The sequence below is a fragment of the Dasypus novemcinctus genome, chromosome 2 (genome assembly GCF_030445035.2).
Source record: "Dasypus novemcinctus isolate mDasNov1 chromosome 2, mDasNov1.1.hap2, whole genome shotgun sequence".
Lineage (NCBI taxonomy): Eukaryota > Metazoa > Chordata > Mammalia > Cingulata > Dasypodidae > Dasypus > Dasypus novemcinctus.
The window spans coordinates 77,248,211-77,267,759 of NC_080674.1; the positions used below are offsets into that span (position 1 = coordinate 77,248,211).

General features: G+C 38.8%; 1 protein-coding gene and 1 long non-coding RNA gene across 2 annotated transcripts in view; one reads left to right on the top strand and one right to left on the bottom strand.

The window, feature by feature from the left end:
• SV2C (synaptic vesicle glycoprotein 2C) overlaps nucleotides 1–19,549 on the top strand; it is a 300,901-nt gene that overhangs the window by 202,952 nt on the left and 78,400 nt on the right. The window lies entirely within an intron of this gene.
• Nucleotides 2,513–19,549, bottom strand: part of LOC105746887 (uncharacterized) — a 31,654-nt gene continuing 14,617 nt past the window's right edge. The window contains exons 3-5 of the long non-coding RNA XR_001119123.3: nucleotides 5,375–5,413; nucleotides 4,612–4,737; nucleotides 2,513–2,967 (exon numbers count right to left, since the gene is read on the bottom strand). This is a non-coding gene — a long non-coding RNA (uncharacterized lncRNA). The remainder of the gene's footprint in view (nucleotides 2,968–4,611; nucleotides 4,738–5,374; nucleotides 5,414–19,549) is intronic.

Consider the following 19,549-nt stretch of genomic DNA (forward strand, 5'->3'; position numbering starts at 1 on the left):
TGGTAAGCTAGTCTTGTGTTCCACTTACCCCGTGCACTGTTTGTTTGTTTTTATTGTGGAATACCTTTCTCTGGCAGGCACTGCACATATTTTTCAGTTGCTACAGACTGTCAAAACAACTGGTCACCCAAGTCCTCTTAAGAGGAAAAGCTGTCTGGATTGCCACTTGGAACTGTGTAAACAGGCATCGTCTGGGTGCATGCTCCACAAGTCCTGAACAGCAACACACACACACACACCTTCCTTCTGCCCCTCACCTGCCACTGTGATAGGGAAAAAGAATTCCAGATGGAGGAAAAAAAACTGTTCTTGGAAAATCAAGATAGAGAGGAGGGAAAATGAGTGCCTCAGAGTACTTTGTAGGGACCAAGATTACACCCAAAAAGCAGGAAGTTGCAGTACACCCCTCTCTACAGACCCATGCCCCCACCACTGTCACCATTCCCCACCCCAAGATACACACACATAAAAAGACCACACACTGTTGTATTTTCCACCTTATCACCCCTTCCTACCTGTGTCTGCTATTGTTTTAAAAACCTAGGGCACAGTTGGATGATATGGCTGGAAGCTACAGGGTGTCAAGTGGAATCTTCACCTTTTCTTTGAAACTGTCTAGTAAGGAGGCAATGATTAGAAATACTTAATTGCTCAGAGGTGTACCGATGACATTTACAGAATGTAAATTGAAGGAGAAAACCTTAAAAATCAGAAACTCAGAATCTCTTAAGCTTCTGAGCATCCCCAGTTTCCTCCCTGATAAGACAGGGGCCAATGATGCTGCCACACCACAAAAAAGGTTTAACTAACAATCGAAGTGCTGTGGTGACCTAGGCAAATGATAAAGAGGAAAGGAAATAACTGGGCCAGAACAATGCTGTGTCTTATGACCTGCTGCGTGCAACAGATGTGTCCCAAAATTTTTGCAGGCCAACTATTTTTAAGTGAACGTTGTTTTCCCATGGACATATGCTACAGTTATTTGTGTGCTTTATCTTAACTCCTGATTAATCTGTAATTGTCACTCACTTAAAACCACTTTCCCCTTTCCATACCTAGGGCTAGAAGTGGATACTGTGAATTGTAGGTAAAAAATTGAAAAAAAAAATTATGTTTGCAGAGTACAATTCATTTTCTCCTGTGAGGTTATTCTTTATTATCTGTATGCTCATTTCAGATTATGAGTTATTACTGCTGGTATTGCCTGCTCCTTCCAGTTGCTGCACACTGGCACACAGAAGCCGACATAAAAAAAAGCTGCATGGCAAGGAGAGGACAATAACAACATCTGAGAATTAGGTCAAGTCCAACAATCTATTGAGAATAAAAGTCATTCATCTGTACACTTGAATATTGAATTTAAGTCGGAATTGTTTAAAATGTGGAACAAAAGCAGCTTTTTGGTAGGTATCTAAAATTGAAAAGGGTCAAACCACCCGAAAGGCCCCACAGTATCATTGTCATTAGCGTCTAAGATTAAATATGAATATCAAAGACTACATTGTATTGGCCTTTTTCTAAATAAGTAGATAATAAGCCATAAAATTCAATACAGTCTCAGACAGAGACATTAGATGATAGTGATTTTTAGGTGCCTGGAAGAATAGAAACAAAGCCATATTGAAGGGAAAAAATTAATTGCTCACAACGTAGCAAGTTCTTGATTCAGGGCAACTGCTGGTAAAGTTGTGTACTTGTCCTATTGTCTTAAAAATGCTGCAGAACTGGTAATATTCATTGTGAACTTTTTTCACACTCATATTTCATCAAATTATCATCCACAACAATTCACATGTATCACGTACATCTATGTAAGGCAACCTTCTTTCCTACTCACTTCCTGCATATAGTAGGTCTTCAGTAAATAATTATTGAATGACTGAATGACAAATGGTATTAGCAGAAGTTCCAGGCCTGAGTGTAAAGACAGGTGTTGGAGCAAGGGTTGTACAATATTGTGGCTGCAACTGGGTCACTCAGGGAAAATAGCCATCAATTTTTTAAAAATAATTATATCATTATTCAACTTGGAAGAAAAATAAAATTCTAGATCAGCCATAAAGAGACATGGAGAAGGGATTTTGGTAATTTCTCTTTGAGGGACACAAATGAAAATACACAGGCAGGTGGTCTCTAAGATTGTTTCTATCACATATTATGATTCAAAGCTGATCGCATACAATTAACAGCTGCTCTGAGTTTATGAAAATGTTAAGCTGGATGCTCCTATAGATGTTGTATACTCCAGAGTTCACTGTTATTTTTAACACACTCACACAAACAGGAAATCTTTTGCCAGATGCAATACATTGATCAATTTTACATTTCCCCCTTATTCACAAAGTTAAAAAAATTTTTTTAACGTCCATGGGAAGTTAATTGGGAAGATGCATGATGCAGTCCCATTACCTATTAAATATCCAAAATTAGATTTGAAAAATGTCATAATTTTCTAATTTAAAACCAATATGAGTAGCATTTTAATAAGATTTGAGGCTTCCGAATACTCATGTTCATACCAGCAGCTGCTTTTATTTGGTTAGAGAGATGACTAATTTTATAATTAATATCTTTAACAAGAATGCACTGAAAATATATTCATCTGGCTATTAAGATGTCCATTTGTATACATTTCCTTACAATACAACAGTGTGGGCATATCACTACTATTCAAATGGTGACAGGTAGGTCTGTTGCTGATACACACAGCTGTGCGTTGATGCAGTGTCAGTAGCAGCACTGAGCGAGATCTAGTCAAAGATTCTGCAGAGCCATGAGGTATATAAATCTCCAATGTCTCCAACTCAGTCATCCATGCAGCAGCTCAATTTTGTGCCACAATCCTGGTAATGAGATTTTTCAATGGTATCAGCTTAGCATTAACCCTCAGTGGGTTACTGTGACATTTCATTCTGAACACTTTGGTTTGTGGCATGATCTTTCAGTTCTTTCTCAAAGTCACTTCCTCTGAAAAGTAGAAATGAGGTGTGAAAATCAAATGATTGATGACTTTAATTCTTCCTTGTATACCCATGTTTTCAGGGTTTCTGCCTTGCTAAAGAAGTGTCCACAAATGACCAACCTTGCCTCCCTCTCCCCTCCATGTTATTTTGGCTGCTCTTTCATACCCGGTCCTGCTTTTCTTCAAATTTGATCACAGAAATACCAAATTAAACTAGTATTAAAAATAAAATGCCTAGCATATTATTTATTTTGAATTTTTTAATCTGTTTTTTTTTAACTATATTAAAATAAACCTATTAGAGATGCCCTGACTGAAAGCTTCCTTCTCTTTTCTGGTTTATGGTTATTGCCCTGGGTTTACTTAGTTATTATTTCATTTATACTAAACAAGTTTCCTGTGGAGATTGCACCCAAACCCAGTTAGCATCCAGTTTTGGACCACCTCTTTTTACCTGTTTTCTATATGCATTAAATAAATTGCATTGGAAGAAGGGAGCTATAGGGCCACTTTGAAAAACAGCTACAGGGGGGTGTGGGATATATGGGGACCTCATATTTTTTTAATGTAACATTTAAAAGAAAATAAAGAAGAAGAAAAAAGAAAAGCAGCTACAGACATTCTTCCTAAATAAGTAGCACTGGATTGGGTTCCATCCCTGCTGCATGGGAGGCAGCCTGCTCTGTATTTGGTTGAGGTTGTCTGAGGAGGTCTTGGGCATGTGAGCAGACCCCCTGGGTCAACAGAGGCAGACTGGAGGGAAACAATGCAGAGGAGCACAGAAGCAGAAAACTGTAACATCAAAAGCAGCAACCAATTCTTTTTAGCCAGATGGGCATGGCTTAATCTTCCCTGAAATCTCAATGGACATTTTTCTTTCTTTGATTCTCTATAAAAGGAAAGACAAAAAGGACTTCTTGTCCTTGCCCAGGAAAAGAGTGGCCATTGGTCCTGGTATTTAATGAAAGCTCTTAAATTATACTCTGAAAACTATGGGGTAGACCAGGTGCCTTCTTTCCTGAGGTCCTTGTTGTTTGCATTGACCAATTCCAGTTACTAGCAGTGTATGCATTGCCTGTGAAATGAGATAAGGCTCATTTAGTGGCATGTTGATCCAGAACTAATTCACTTTAAATGCTTCTTCCTGTGGTCTCATGCCATTCACTCTTCAGGGAAACTCAGTAGGGTCTCCACACATAAAACAATGCATCCTGAACAGCAGTCTTCCCAAACATTGGTACTCAAGAGTCACCTGGACGGGCTTATTAAGACACAGGTTGGTGAGTTCTATCCCCAAGCTTTCTGATTCCATAGGTCTGAGTGGGACCAGAAATTTGCATCTTAGAAGTTCCCAGGCAAGGCTGCTGCTGCTGGTAGAGGTACCACGCTTTGAGAACTGCTGCTATTCTGTGTTAGAACTAGCCACTCGCCTTTTTAGTATTTTTTCATTTGAGGGCCAGCTGACCAGTATTTTGAACTTATTGACAAGGTTTCTTTAGTCCAGGGACTGGCTTCATTTGTCTGTTTGACCCTGGTCTTGAACTTATTGTAAAACTTGGATCATTGGTATCAAAAATAGTTATTAAAATCACAGTCCATAACATTGGCATAGAATTTTACTGTTTACAGAGCATTTTTTTATCCATTACCTCATCCAAGCCTCCAGAGAACACCCAGGGTTATTATTATTCCCATCTTGCACATGAGAAAACTGAAGTTCAGCTTGCTTGATTAGATTCTCCCTCAATTTGTTGTCGTTGTTGTTGCTGCTGCTGCTGTTGTTGAAAGCAAAGAATTAGAAACCATCTGATTCCATGAGGTGGTAGTATAGGAATTACCACGAGGCTAACTCCAGAGACTTGAACTTCAGGGCAGGGTATGTGAACTCATTATCCAAAGAGTATTTATATATGCAATGATAGTTTTAAGAAAGTCAATTTAAGAATCTCTACTGCAATAAGCACTTTTTCCTAATATTGATCTGCCTGAGAACACATCCTTCTCCTCCTTTACAAAAGAGAGGTCCAATTCCACTACCTTGGGACTGGAAACCTCCAGGCTCTGAATTTAGGGGTAAGAAGCAGTTCAAAACATTGGTGTAGGTAGTGAGAAAGTCAGTGTCTTTAAAGAGCAAGTAATATGCCCTTTGGTGGTCAGGTGATTTCTAATTCTTCACTTTCAACAAAATTGAAGGAGGACCTAAAATTTCGCTGGTATATCATTAACAATTTTTGATTGTAGATAACTAAGCAAACTCAGAGTTCACAGAAATGAGTGGTGAAGCTATAAGAAAAAACTCCTTCTGTTCACATTTATTTATTTATGCAAAGAAAAGTAGAATTAACGCTAATTCTAGCGATAAGTTATATTCACCCATGGATACATGAGTAATTTGGGGGGGAACCGGCTTACCTCTTATGAGGTCCTAGGTTCAATCTCTGGCCCTGTTACCTAAAAAAAAATTAGTTATCACAACTATAATTTATTGTTATATTGCTCAATTGTGTGATGATAATAATTGTAATAATCTAATCAATATCATCTTTATCATTTGGAAAAATCTGTGGTCAGAGGACATGGTTTTAATTTTAGATTTAGCTTTAGATATTGATGTCTGTTGCAGAGAAATGTAATAGGTTGATCAATAAAATCATAAAAGCATGATTCAGGCATAAAAGTATGCTACATTAGGTTAGAATTCTGTGAGAAAAGTGGACTGGAAATTCAAGTTCAAGGAGAAAAGAGAATCAGGCAAAATTTCATTTTCATCAAGAACTTGTTTTTGTGGATTTTAAGTGGCTGACAACAGGTACCAAATTGCTGTGCCTTTTAGATTCCACTGGTTCCATTTGAAAAAGTGACATCATAGTTTTATTTAAAGATACCATTATTTACAATATGCTAGAAATCTTGCCATTAAAAAAAGAGACATATGTACAACTCTGGTGAAAATGTAAATGTCAACTTAAAAATGGGGAAGGGGAACATGATTTTTCCAAATTCTTTTGAGGGTAGATGAAGTCTGAAGACCCCTGTTCCATTCAGCCTGCCTCTGGTTTCCCGCTGCTGGAATGAGCTGCCCACATCTTCAGGGAGTTGAATGGCTCTAGGACTGTTTCTTTCCCTACCACATTTCCTCCCACACCCTAAAAGATCTTATCACTTCATCCTTGTGAAATGTTTCCTGGTTTCAACTTTACCTACAGACATAATTGAATTTATCCCCATGTATTGTAAGAAGAAAAAAATAACTCAATTTCCTACCTTAGTTAATGATTAAAACCACTGCAGAATAATCTCATTGATTTTCTTTTAATATGACCTTGCAAGAGAAAGAAATGCTTATACAAATCCAGCCAGCCAGGGTCAGAACAGCAGCACTAGTGCACCCATCCTTTTGCTTTCCTGCCTTGAGAATGTTAGTGGAAGTATGTTCCAAGAGGCCTATTGTATTAGTCAGCCAAGGAGTGCTGATGCAAAATTGCAGAAATATTTTGGCTTTTATAAAGGGTATTTATTTGGGGTAGAAGTTTACAGTTACCAGGCCATAAAGTGTTAAGTTACTTCCCATCAAAGTCTATTGCCATGTTTTGGAGCCAAATGGCTACTGATGTCTGCAGGGGTTCAGGCTTCCTAGGTTCCTCTCTCCAGGCTCAGCTGCTCTGCTGTCTCCACAAAGTCAGGTAAATTGCTCATCTCACTTCCTGGGCCTCTGTCATGTCTAATGGAGCCTTCTCTCCTTCCTCATATATCTGCTTCTCTGTGTGTTTACTTCCCAACCTCCAGGATCAAAATGCCAACCTCCCTTCTCTGTGGTACAGTGTCTGTGTAATTCCCCACCCACCAAGGGACTCAATGTACTACTGATGTGGCCCAATCAAAGCCTTAATCTTTATTTAAGCAAGTAAAAGTGAAACTTCTGAATCCAATATAATCTAATATGCCCAGAGGAACAGATCAGTTTACAAACATAACCCAATATCTATTTTTGGAATTCATAAACAATATCAAACTGCCACCTCTGAATTCCAAAAAGACATTACAATATTCAAAAAAATGTTATTTCAGTAGCAATACTAAGTACAAAATCATATCACAATCAATTTAAAGAAATACAGTTTGTCTTGGGGCAAATTCCCATCTGGCTGTAGACCTCTTTAACTTACAAAACAATATATCTGCTTCCAATACAGAAATTGACAAAGGATAAATATTTCCATTACAATAAGGAGACACTGGGAGGGAAACATGAGTCATGGGTCCCCTGCTGTTCCGTAAACCTGCAGGTTGACATCATTAGATGTCAAAGTCTGAGAGTCATTCTTAAGATGATGGTTTCTCCTACCTGGGGCCACATGGAGACCCACCCTTTCTACAGGTTTGCCCAAAGGCCATTTTCTTGGATCCACTCTCATCAAGCATCTCAATGGTGACCAAGCTCCAGACTTTACCCTCCAAGGGTGTTGGAGAGATGACCACACTTTACCCTGTCTTTAGGTTATAATCTTAACCCCCTTAGTACAGTGAAATGAAGACAACATCTTCCCTAACTTTTGGCATACTGGCCCACCCCTCTCAGAGCAACAAGTTGGCAACCTGGCCTTCCCTAATCCATGGGAGACAGGCCCACCCCTCTCAGACCTATGGGGAATCAACCTCAACCTTCCTAATCCTGGGGAATGTGGGGTGGCAAAACTCTCCCTGAGCATTGGGTAGAAGCAGCCACCCTCTTCAAATGCCAGGGAAAACTCACCCTCTCTGTACACATGGGTGGGTCCTCACTTGGCCCAAAGAGATGTTTTAATTCCAGATCTCAGTTTCCATGGTTTTCCTCTTGAAGTAATTTCCACTTTAATTTCTTCCTTCCAAGTCCCTTTTAGTCCAAGCTGATAGTGGTTTTGTTCGTACAGCTCTCTCAAAAAGCTTGATGGTTTAGTATGCAAGAAGCAGGGGTCCAAGCCATCTGGCAATAAGACTTTCCACAGGTTTTTCCTATATAACTGCATCTTCAACCCTGATTTACAAGTTCCAAGTTTAGTTAAGTCCTCAAATAGGACAGTATCATCTGGGGACTTGATTTCCAGAGGCTTGGAATTTCCAGAATAAGTTTGTTTTCTTTGTGCCAAACAATTCAGTCCTCAGATTATCTCTCTCATCTACCATTTTACCATAAGTTGCAAGGAGAAGCCAAGCCACATTCTCCAAGTTTACTTTAGAAAGTTCTTCAGCTAAATGCCCAGGCTCACCGTTTTCAAATTCTGCCTTTCATAAACTATCGGGAGCCAATCTTGCTAAATTCTCTGCAACTTGAAAACACAGATTGTCTTTCCTCCAATTTCCAACATTTCCTCTTTTACTTCTAAGGAATCATAAAAAGTCTCTCCAAAGCACTCTAGGCATTTTCTATGAAAGATTTCACAATACCTCCAAAAAATACCCCTTACCCATTTTTAAAACCAATCCAGCATTTTGGTAAGTGCAAAAGCACTTCCCCACTCTCCAGTACCAAACTCTGTATTAGTATTAATCAGCCACAGGGGTGCTGATGCAAAATACCAGAAATCTCTTGGCTTTTATAAAGGGTATTTATTTGGGATAGAAGCTTATGTTACCAGGCCATAAAGCATTACTTCCCTCACCAAAGTCTGTTGCCACATGTTGGAGCAAGATGGCTGCTGGTGTCTGCAAAGGTTCAGGCTTCCTGGATTCCTCTCTTCCCAGGGCTTGATTCTCTCTGGGTTCAGCTGCTCTGCACTCTCCACAGGGCCAGCTGCAGACTATCAGGTGAATGGTTCATCTCTCTTCCCAGGCCTCTGCCTTGTCTAATGGAGTCTTTCTCTCCTTCCTCACATATCTGCTTCTCTGAGTGTTTACTTCCCAGGCTCCAGGATCAAAACTCTAACCTCCTTTCTCTGCAATACAGTTTCTCTGTGCATCCCCACCCACCAGGGGACTCACAGAGAAAACTATATGGCAGAGCAGAGGAGTTCGTTGGAGTCCTGGGAAGTAAATACACAGAGAAGCAGTTACATGAGGAAAGAGTGCAGCTGAGCCCAGAGAGAAATGAGCCCTGAGAGAGAGATGAGACTTATCCCAGCCTACACCTGATATTAGAAGAAGCTGGGACCATGGAGCCTTAAGAGGAAGAGGAAACCTGAACCCCTTCAGACATCAGCAGCCATCTTGCTCCAAGACATGGCAACAGACTTTGGTGAGGGAAGTAACTTATGTTTTGTGGCCTAGTAACTGTAAGATTCTACCCCCAAATAAATACCCTTTATAAAAGCCAACAAATTTCTGCTTTTTGCATCAGCATCCCTTTGGCTGATTAATACACCTATCTAGATCCAGAAATAACATAATCATTACTCAGACCTCCATATTTAGCTTTATGATTGTATCTCTTTCTTGATCTCACTCTTTCAGCCTTTATGAACTGTCAGTTTTCAATGGAAATTTCCAGATACGTAAGATAACGTCCAATGCAGAGAAGCCTGAACATTCATTTGTGAAATACACAAACTCCTCCCAATGTATTGTGAACCAAGATTCAGATTTCAAAAGTCTTAATGAATGAAGCTTCTAGTTTTCACAAGATTCTCACCAAGTCTTATCATGGCTTACCTAAATAATAATAATCATACTAAATCCAAAATGTTAATTTTATTTATCTCTAGGAGATAAAACTTGGGATGATTTACTTTCTTTTAAAATATTTTCTATATTGCTTGAATTTGCCACATGACCATGTAATTATTTTTGTAACTGGGAAATAACTACACTGCTGTTTGAAGGTAAAAAAATAGATGATGAAAATAATCCCAGCTGTAATTAGTAGCACTGAAGTATACACATAAAAATGGGTAAAACGGGGAGTTTTCTGTCATATAACAATTTTTTTAAAAAAGGAATCCTAGAGGAGGAGCAAGATGGTGGCAGAGTAAGGAGCTCCAAGAGCCAGCTCATCCTGCAAGGCAGTTAGTAATCACCCAAAGCTATCTAAAGCACCTGTTTAGGGGGCCCAGAAGATGAGACGAGCATCCTCCAACATCCTTGAAATAATAGTGAATCTGCAGTGAAGATTTGTGAGAAGAGCTCCAAGCAGAGGAGAGGCCAATGTCCATCCTCCACTGGCAGCACAAACTGCCTTGGGGCTATTCCATGGCTGGAGTTGGAAGCTCCACTTCCCAAAAATGGGGGAGGAAGAGATGGTCAGGAACCAACTTCAGCTACTGATTAGTTAATTTGGCTGGCTAAAGTATAATCCTAAGAACAGCTAGAGTTTGAACCTGTCCAATTTGGAAAGGAACAAGTGCTGCCATATTAACTCCACCTTGACATGAGGGGAAGCCAAGCTGATTGAAACTCACAGTGAAAGTAGGGACCAGCTTCTTTCCACCCAGATTGGATTGTGGACCTAGCCTAAGCTCTGGCCCCACCTCCACCAAAGGAAGCTGGGGGAACCTACATCAGCCTTTCCAGGAACTGTAGGTACTTTCAGCTGGCACAGACTGTATAGTTGGACACCTGGGGCTCCATCTCCAACCCCCATAGGATAGAGAGAGCTGGTGTTTCCTCAGCCTCTCCAGGCAACAGTAGGCACTTTTAGACTAGACTGTTGGGTGTCTGTGGATCCACTCCCAACCCCCAATAAGATAGGAGGAGGCTGGTGTTTTCTCAGCCTCTCCAGAAAATCGCAGGCACTTTTGACCTGTATGGGCTAGATTTTTGGGCACCTGTGGCTCCACACCCACCCCACAATAGGATGGGAGGGGGATGGTGTTTCTGCAACATCTCTAGGCTACTGTGGGCTCTTTTGGCCTACATGGACTAGATTGTTGGGTGCCTGTGGTACCATCCCCACCCCTTAAAGGGTAGAAGGGACAGTACTCCCTCAGCCTCTCAGGACAATCGCAGGCTCTTTGGGCCCATACTGATTAGACTATTCACTCCAAAGGGTTCATCCCTTCCCCTAGCAGGGGAGGAGGGGGCCAGTGCTACATCAGTCTACCTAGGAAATGCAGTCAATTTTGACCCACACAGCTTAATTTGCTGCCCACACCTGAAGGTCCATGTCCACCCCAAACAGAAGAAGGAGCGTGAAACTTCATCATTCTCTCCAGGCAACTGCAGATGATTTTAGCCTGCACAGCTTGGATTAATACATACGGCTTAGGCTCCATCCCTTACCTTGGCAGAGGAGAAATGTGGGAGAAGCATCATTGGTCCCTGGAGCAATTTGGGCATTTCAGCCTCCAAAACTAACAGTACAAACTACATCCTTGGCTCCTGCTACACAACCAGCAAGGCAGAAAGGGCAAGAAAGTTCTAAACTACAGAGAGAAACTGCTTACAGAATGAATACATCTAGTAAGCCAGATGCCAAGACACCAACAACAAATTACAATCCATATCAAGAAACAGGAAGATATGGCCCAGTCAAAGGAACAAGGTAAGCCTCCAAGTGACATAAAGGAGTTGAGACAACTAATCATAGATGTTCTCCTTAATAAATTCAGTGAGATGGCTAAAGAGATTAAGGATACTAAGAAGACACCAGGTGAGCACAAAGAAGAGTTTGAAAGCATACATAGAAAAATAGCAGATCTTAGGGGAATGAAAATCACAATAAATGAAATTTAAAATACACTGGATGCATATAACAGCAGATCTGAGGAAGCAAAAGAAAATATCAGTGAGCTTGAAGACATGGCCTCTGGAAATTAACATACAAAAACAGATAAAGAAACGAATGGAAAAAATTGAACAAGATCTCAGGGAACTTAATGAGATGTGCAAACATATGTGTCATGGGTGTCCCAGAAGATTAGAAGAGAGAAGGAGCAGAAGGAATATTTGAAGAAATAATGCTAGAAAATTCCCCAACACTATTGCAGGACATAGATAGCCATGTCCAAGAAGCAAAACATACTCCAATCAAAATAAATCTGAATAGACCTACTCTGATACATACTAATCAGAATGTCAAATGCCAAAGACAAAGAGAGAATTCTGAGAAAGCAAGAGAAAAGCAATGCATCGCATATAAGTGATATCCAATAAGATTAAGTGCTGATTTCTCATCAGAAACCATGTAGGTAAGAAGGCAGTGGTATGATATATTTAAGATACTGCAAGATACGAGCCTGGCTATCTAAACCCTGCTCTTTCTACCACTCTTTGAAGCTCCTTTCTCCTTTCTGGGTGGAATGCTGCCCATTTTATGAATCACTGCAATGAAGTTTTGAGATACTAAAAAAAGAAAAGAAAAAAAAAAAGGTACTGCAAGAGAAAAACTAACAGCCAAGAATCTTATATCTGGCAAGACTATCTTTCAATAATGAGGGTGAGTTTAGAATATTCACAGATAAACAGAAACTGAGAGAGGTTGTAACCAAGAGACCAGCTTGACAGGAAATACTAAAGGGAATGTTACAGCTCAAAAAGAAAAGACAGGAGAAAGAGGCTTGGAAGAGAGTCTAGAAATGAAGGTTTTATCAGTAAAAGTAACAAAAAGTGTAAAAAGAGTAGTGAAAATAAGATATGACAGATAAAACCTAAAGGTCAAAATGGGTGAAATAAGAACTGCCCTTACAGTAATAATATTGAATATTAATGGATTAAACTCTCCAATCAAAAGACACAGACTGGAGTAATGGATAAGAAAATATGAGCTATCTATATGCTGTCTACAAGAGACTCACCTTAAATCCAAGAATACCAATAGATTGAAAGTGAAAGGTTGGAAAAAGATATTCCACACATGCAGTAACCAAAAAAAGCTGGAGTAGCTATACTTATATCAGATAAATAGACTTTAAAAGTAAAACTGTTTTTAGAGACAAAGAAGGACATTATATATTAATGAAAGGGGCAATTCACCAGAGAGCAGTAATAATCATAAGTGTATATGCATCTAACCAGGATGCCCCAAGATACATGAGGCAAACACTGCCAAAACTAAAGGGATAAATAGCTGTCCTACAATAATAGTTGGAGACTTCAATACACCATTCTCCGCATTGGATAGAACATCTTGGCAGAGGGTCAAGAAAGAAACAGCTTGAATAATATGATAAATGGACTAAACTTAATATATGTATATAGAGCATTGCACCCTAAAACAGCAAGATATACATTCTTCTCAAGATATACATTCTTTCTCCAAGATAGACTATATGTTGGGTCACAAAGCTCATCTCAATAAATTCAACAAGATCAAAAGTATACAAACATGATTACTGCTGCCACTGCCATGTCTTCCAGGCCCAACATGAATGCCCTGCTGTGCCTGGTGGAGCAGCTCAAGCTAGAGGCCAGCATGGAGAGGATCAAGGTCTCCCAGGTGGTGGAAGAGCTCCAACAGTACTGTGAGCTGAATGTCTGCAAGGACACCCTGCTGATCAGTGTGCCAGCCAAGAGCAACCTCTTCCAGGAGTCCAGATCCTGTGCTTTACTCTGTAGACTGTAGGGAAGAAGTTCATTGAGAAATGCCTTCAAGCACAAAGTGATGAACAACTACCTTCAAGTTTTAAGAAAACCCTTTCCTCTAGCCAAACAACTTTTAGATATTTTTTGTGTGGCCTGGTCCTACAGCCAAAATGCTATCAAAATTGATGCATTTCTGTTCAAATAAGGAAATGGGGTGAAAGAGTAGATCTTTTAGTGATCTGGTTCTTTTAGTGAAGTGCTTTATACTTAAACAAAAATCCTACCAGAATATGTCTCCTTCGTAAGTGAATTACCAGTGTTTCTATACCTGTAATATCATGTATGTTTTATTTACTGGATGTTTACATTTTAGGAAGGAAAACACTTTTGTTTTTTAAGAAATTGATTATTTGTAATTTGTGTTCCTAAGATTTTTTATACAGTAACAAAATTTGTTCTTGTCTCATAAATGTAGTTTCTAAATGAAGAAAAACAGCTATAAAATTAAGGGAGAAAATAGCCTTTACTAATCAGATAATGTCTTGATTTCTAAATGAGAAGATTGTTTTATTTTTAAACACTAAACATGGGAACTGTTTCTGGCAACTTTTTTGGGAAAGATTAATGTTGTATTATGTAGGAGTTTGCCCCGTCCTGTGTATGAAACTAATTTGATCTTTGTCTTAAGTTCTTCTATTTTATTATTGTACTTTAAAAAATACTACATTATTCCATGTCTTCAATAAATATTAAAAATGTTACCTACAGAACATTCAAATGGTTAAAAACAAAGTAATGTGAAAATGTTATAGTCTTAACGAATTCTTAATGTCACAGCATTTTATTTTGATGATGTGCCTTTAGTTTGATTTGGTACACTTTTTAAAAGAATATTTTATTTGTGTTTGTAATAATCTCTGAAGAACTTGGAAATAAAACTTCTGATTACTTAAAAAAAATTATGCAAACACTTTCTCTGATCATAAGGGAATAAAGTTGGAAATAAGCAACAGGTAGAAAAGGAGAGAATTCACAAATATATGGAGAGTAAACAACACATTCTTAAATAATCAGTAGGTCAAAGAGAAATCAGTAAATACCTTGAGACAAATGAAAACAAGACTACAACATATCTGAACCTGTGGGATGCAGTGAAGGCTGTACTGAGAGGGAAATTTATGGCCCTCAATGCTTACATTAAAAAAGAAGAAAGAGCTAAAATCAATGACCCAACTACACAGCTGGAGGAACTATAAAAAGAACAGCAAACTATTCCCAAAGGAAGTAGAAGTAGTGAAATAATGAAGATCTGAGCAAAAATAAATGAAATTGAGAACAAAATAGAACTAACAAAACCAAAAGTTGGTACTTCAAGATTAACAAAATCAACAAACCTTTATCAAGACTGACAAAGGAAAAAAAGTGAGAAGATGTAAATAATTAAAATCTAAATGAAAATGGGGACATTACTACTCACCACACAGAAATAAAAGAGACCATAAAAGGATACTATGAACAACTGTATGCTAATAAACTAAACAATGTAGATGAAATGGAACATATAAACAATGTACACCTACCCTAGAAGAAAGAGAAGATTTCAAGAAACCAATCACAAATAAAGAGACTGAACCAGTCATCAAACAACTCCCCAAAATAAAAAGCCCAGGACCAGATGGCTCCAATGGTGAGTTCTACCAAAGATTCAAATAATACCAATCTTACTCAAATGCTTCCAATATATTGAAGAGGAAGGAAAACTACCAATCTCACTCTGTGAAGCCAATATCACTTAATCCAAAACCAGATAAAGATATTATGAAAAAAGAAAATTACAGACCCATTTCCCTTATGAATATGGGTGCAAAAATCCTCAACAAAATACTTGCTAATCAAAATCAACAACACATTAAAAGAATTATTAATCATATCAAGCCATTTTTATACCAGGCATGCAGGCATGCAAGGGTGGTTCAACACAAGAAAATCAATCAGCATAATACATCACTTTAATAAACCAAGAAGAAATAGCACATGATTCTATAGCTTGATGCAGAAAAGGCATTTGACAAAATACAACATCCTTTCTTGATAAAAATACCACAAAAGATAGCAATCGAAGGAAACTTCCTCAACATGATAAAGGCCATATATGAAAAACCCACAGCTAACATTGTACTCAATGGTAAAAGACTAAAAGCTTTCCCAAGAGATTGGTAACAAAACAAGGATGCCGGCTGTCACCATTGTTGTTCAATTTAGTGCTAGAGATTCTAGCAAGAGCAGTCATGCAAGGAAAAGAACTAAAAGGCATCCAAATCAGAAAGGAAGAAGTAAAACTTGACTATTCACAGATTATATGATCCTATACCTGAAAAAGCTACTACAAAGTTGCTAGAGCTAATAAACAACTTCAGCAGAGTGGCAGGATACAGGATTAATAGATGAAAATTGGTGGTGTTTCTATACACTAGTAATAAGCAAACTGAGAAGGAAGTCAGGAAAAAAATTCCATTTACAATAGCAACTAAAAGAATCAATTACTTAGGAATAAACTTAACCAAGGACATAAAGCACTTGTATTAAGAAACCTACAATGCATTGCTAAAAGAAAATTTTAAAAGCCCTAAATAAATGAAAAAATGTTCTGTGTTCATGGATTGGAAGACTAAATATTGTTAAGACGTCAGTTCTACCCAAATTGATATGTAGATTCAATGCAATCCTGATAACAATTCCACCAGCATTTTTTAAAGGAATGGGAAACACAGTTATCAAATTTATCCAGAAGGGTAAGGGTCCCTGAATAACCAGAAACATCTTAAAAAGGAAGAGCAAAGATGGAGGACTCTTACTTCCAGATTTTGAATCATATTACCCAACTACAGTGGTAAAAACAGTGTGGGACTGGCATAAAGATAGACGCATAAAACAAGGGAACCTAGCTGCTGGTTCAGAAACAGAGCCTCACATCTATGGTCATGTGAATTTTGACAAGGTTGTCAAAACAACCTAACTGGAGCAGAATCATCTGTTCAACAAATGGTGCTGGGAGTACTGGATATCCATAGCCAAAAGAAAGAAAGAGAACACCTATCTCACATCGTACACAAAAATCACCCCAAAATGGATCAAAGACCTATGTATAAAAGTAGAACTGTAAAACTCCTAGAAGATAACATAGGGAAGCATCTTCAAAACCGGTGGTAGGTGGTGGATTCTTAAACCTTCCACCAAAAGCACAAGCAACAAAAGAAAACATGGATAAATTGGACCTCCTCAAGTTGAAACACTTTAGTGATTCAAAGGACTTCATCAAGAAGGTGAAAAGACAGCCCATTCAATGAGAGAAAATATTCGGAACCCACATGTCTGATAAGGTTTGACTTTCATTCCATATAAAGAGAACATACTAATCAAGGATAAAAGCAATCCAATTTAAAAATGGGCAAAAGACTTAAATAGACATTTCACTAAAGAGGAAATACAAGTGGCCAAAAAGCACATGAAAAAATGTTCAATATCACTAGGACTAGGGAAATGCACATCAAAATGACAATGAGATATCATCTAACACCTCATAGAATGGCCATTATTTAAAAAGAGAGAGAGGATGTGGATAAATAGGAACACTCCTTCACTGTTGGTGGGGTTTTAAAATGATGCAGCCTGTCTCGAAGACAGTTTGACAGTTCCTCAGGAAACTAAATATAGAACTGACATAGGATCCAGCAATTCCTCTCCTAGGAATATATCCAGAAGAACTGAAAACTGTGATGTGAACAGACATTTTCAAAATGATGTTCATAGCAGCATTATTCACAATCGCCAAAGCATGGAAATGACCCAAGTCATCCATCAACTGAAGAATGGATAAACAAAATGTGGTATATACATACAGTGGAATACTATGCTGCTGTAAGAAGAAATGAAATTAGGACACATGATAACATGGATGAACTTTGAAAACATTATGCTAAGTGAAATAAGCCAGACACAAAAGGACAAACATTTGCATGGTCTCACTAATATGTACTAAACACAAAGAATAAATGCATGGAGTTGAAACCTAGAGAATAGTTTATTAGGAGATAAAAGGAGGGCTAAGAAGGTCTAATGATGCTTAACATAGAAATTTTAATTAACTTGAGTATGAAAGTGTAGAAATGGATAGAATTGGTGGTAATACATCATAGTGAGTAAAGCTAACACAACTGGTTTATAAATGGGATTGTGGCTGAAAAGGGTAGTCTAGGCATGTAAATGTCACCTGAAAGAAAACTAGAAAATAATCTAGGGACTGAATAACAGTGAACTCAGAGGTGGATGAGTATTGTGGTGAATAGTACAAATCAAGAATGTCCTTCTGTGAACCAGAACAAATGTATACTTTACTATTGTAAGATGGTGAGAATATGGAAAGGTATGGGAAAAATACAATTCACCTAACCTATGGGTTATAGTTAATAGCAATACTGTATTGTTCTTGCATCAATGACAAACATGTACTGTGTTAATAATAGGGAGTATGGAAAAAATGTACTCTGTAGACCATAGTTAATGGTAATAGTCTCATGATGTTACCTTAACAAATGGTTCACAACAATGGAGTTTGTTGGTGGAGGGGTGCTGTGTGGGAATTCCACACATGTGTGTGATTGTTTTGTAAATTCACAACTTCTCTAATAAAAATGTATTAAAAATAAATAAAAAAGAATACTAGGCAGGCCAGGATTCAGTTCCTCCCCCTTTCCAGGGCATACCAGACAAATGAGACACACTCAGGGTTGACTTTGTTTTTGTTTTTGTAAGTCTGTTCCTTCTCCCAACAAATGGATTTTACTTTGTCTACTAGTTTTAATAATACTCACTGTCAGAAAAGTCTATGTAACAAAAGATTTTTGAGCTTTTCCCTTCTGTTCTATGGGAAGAGGAAGAACAGCTATTCAATATAATACTAATAATCAGTCCTGTTATCATTAAAGACCACAGTTAATGGTCTGTGCCTCGATCTCTCTCTGCACTAATTTCTAATAAGTCAGTGTGACTTCAGACTCTTTTTCATATACAGGGAAGCTTTTTTCCTGCCAGGAATGATCAAAAACATAGTGCTTTGCATTTTAAGAGATGTCCCTAACTTCAATCTTTCCTATTTAATTGCTGTTTTCCCAGACAGAGATTTGTTACTGTAATCTGCTGTGCTCTGGTTATTAGTTATTGAGGGGTTCGAAGGTAGAACCAGTGGACCTCGAGACTACGCACCATGCCGTCCATTTGCCCGTCCGCCACGGCCCCTGGCACATACATGGTTGTCATTTTCCCTCATTCTTGCCTTCAGAGACCTTTTCTCACACTAGTCCTCAAAGAGTGCATCACTTTCCTTCTTTGCCATGGCCCCAGAGTTGCCCTTTGGTCCCACCATCCTAGTTTCTGTGTTACTTTACCTGGGCATTCCTTTGCTCAACCAGCTCGTCCTACCCAAATCCCAGATTGTGGGTTGGCGTCAGATAACCTTCATCTTCAGCCCCTTGCCCACTAAATCCAGAGATCCTGCCCGGTGAAATCTTGATCAGTGTGTTCACTCAGGGCCACACCCAGTTCACCCCTCGGGCTCTCTCAGCTGCTGGAGGAGGGGCCTCCCTCATCTCAGAAACCACCTCCCACCCATATGCCCAGATCCATCCACCCTTCCTGCCTCCTCCCCTGCAGCCTGGCTCCCATCTTGCACAGGACCCTCCAGAGAAAGAATGCTCAGATTCTTTTTTAGAACAACAGAATAGGAAAGAAATAGACTCCCAGGTCGTTTTACTTGATGCCTTATTGAAAACTGTGACCTCAGCCAGGGGAATAGTGGTGCAGGAAATGTGCTAGGTTTTTTATGACATAGTAGAAAAGGATTTCCATGGCACATGCTTGTGGCTTCTATTAGGGCACTGCCCAAGAGCCGCCTTATACCTTAGCTGCTTGTGGTTGGGTGTCTGGCCCTCAGAGGTGAAGGGCAGAGCCTGGCCTTCCAAATCACTGTCTATATCCTTGGATTGAAGCTAACAGTGCAACAGTTGACTTCCAGCTCAGCGTCAGTGAGTGAATGAGAACCATGGGGGAAAGAAAAATCAAAACATTTTCCATAGCTTCCTGATTTTTCACCAGGTCAAG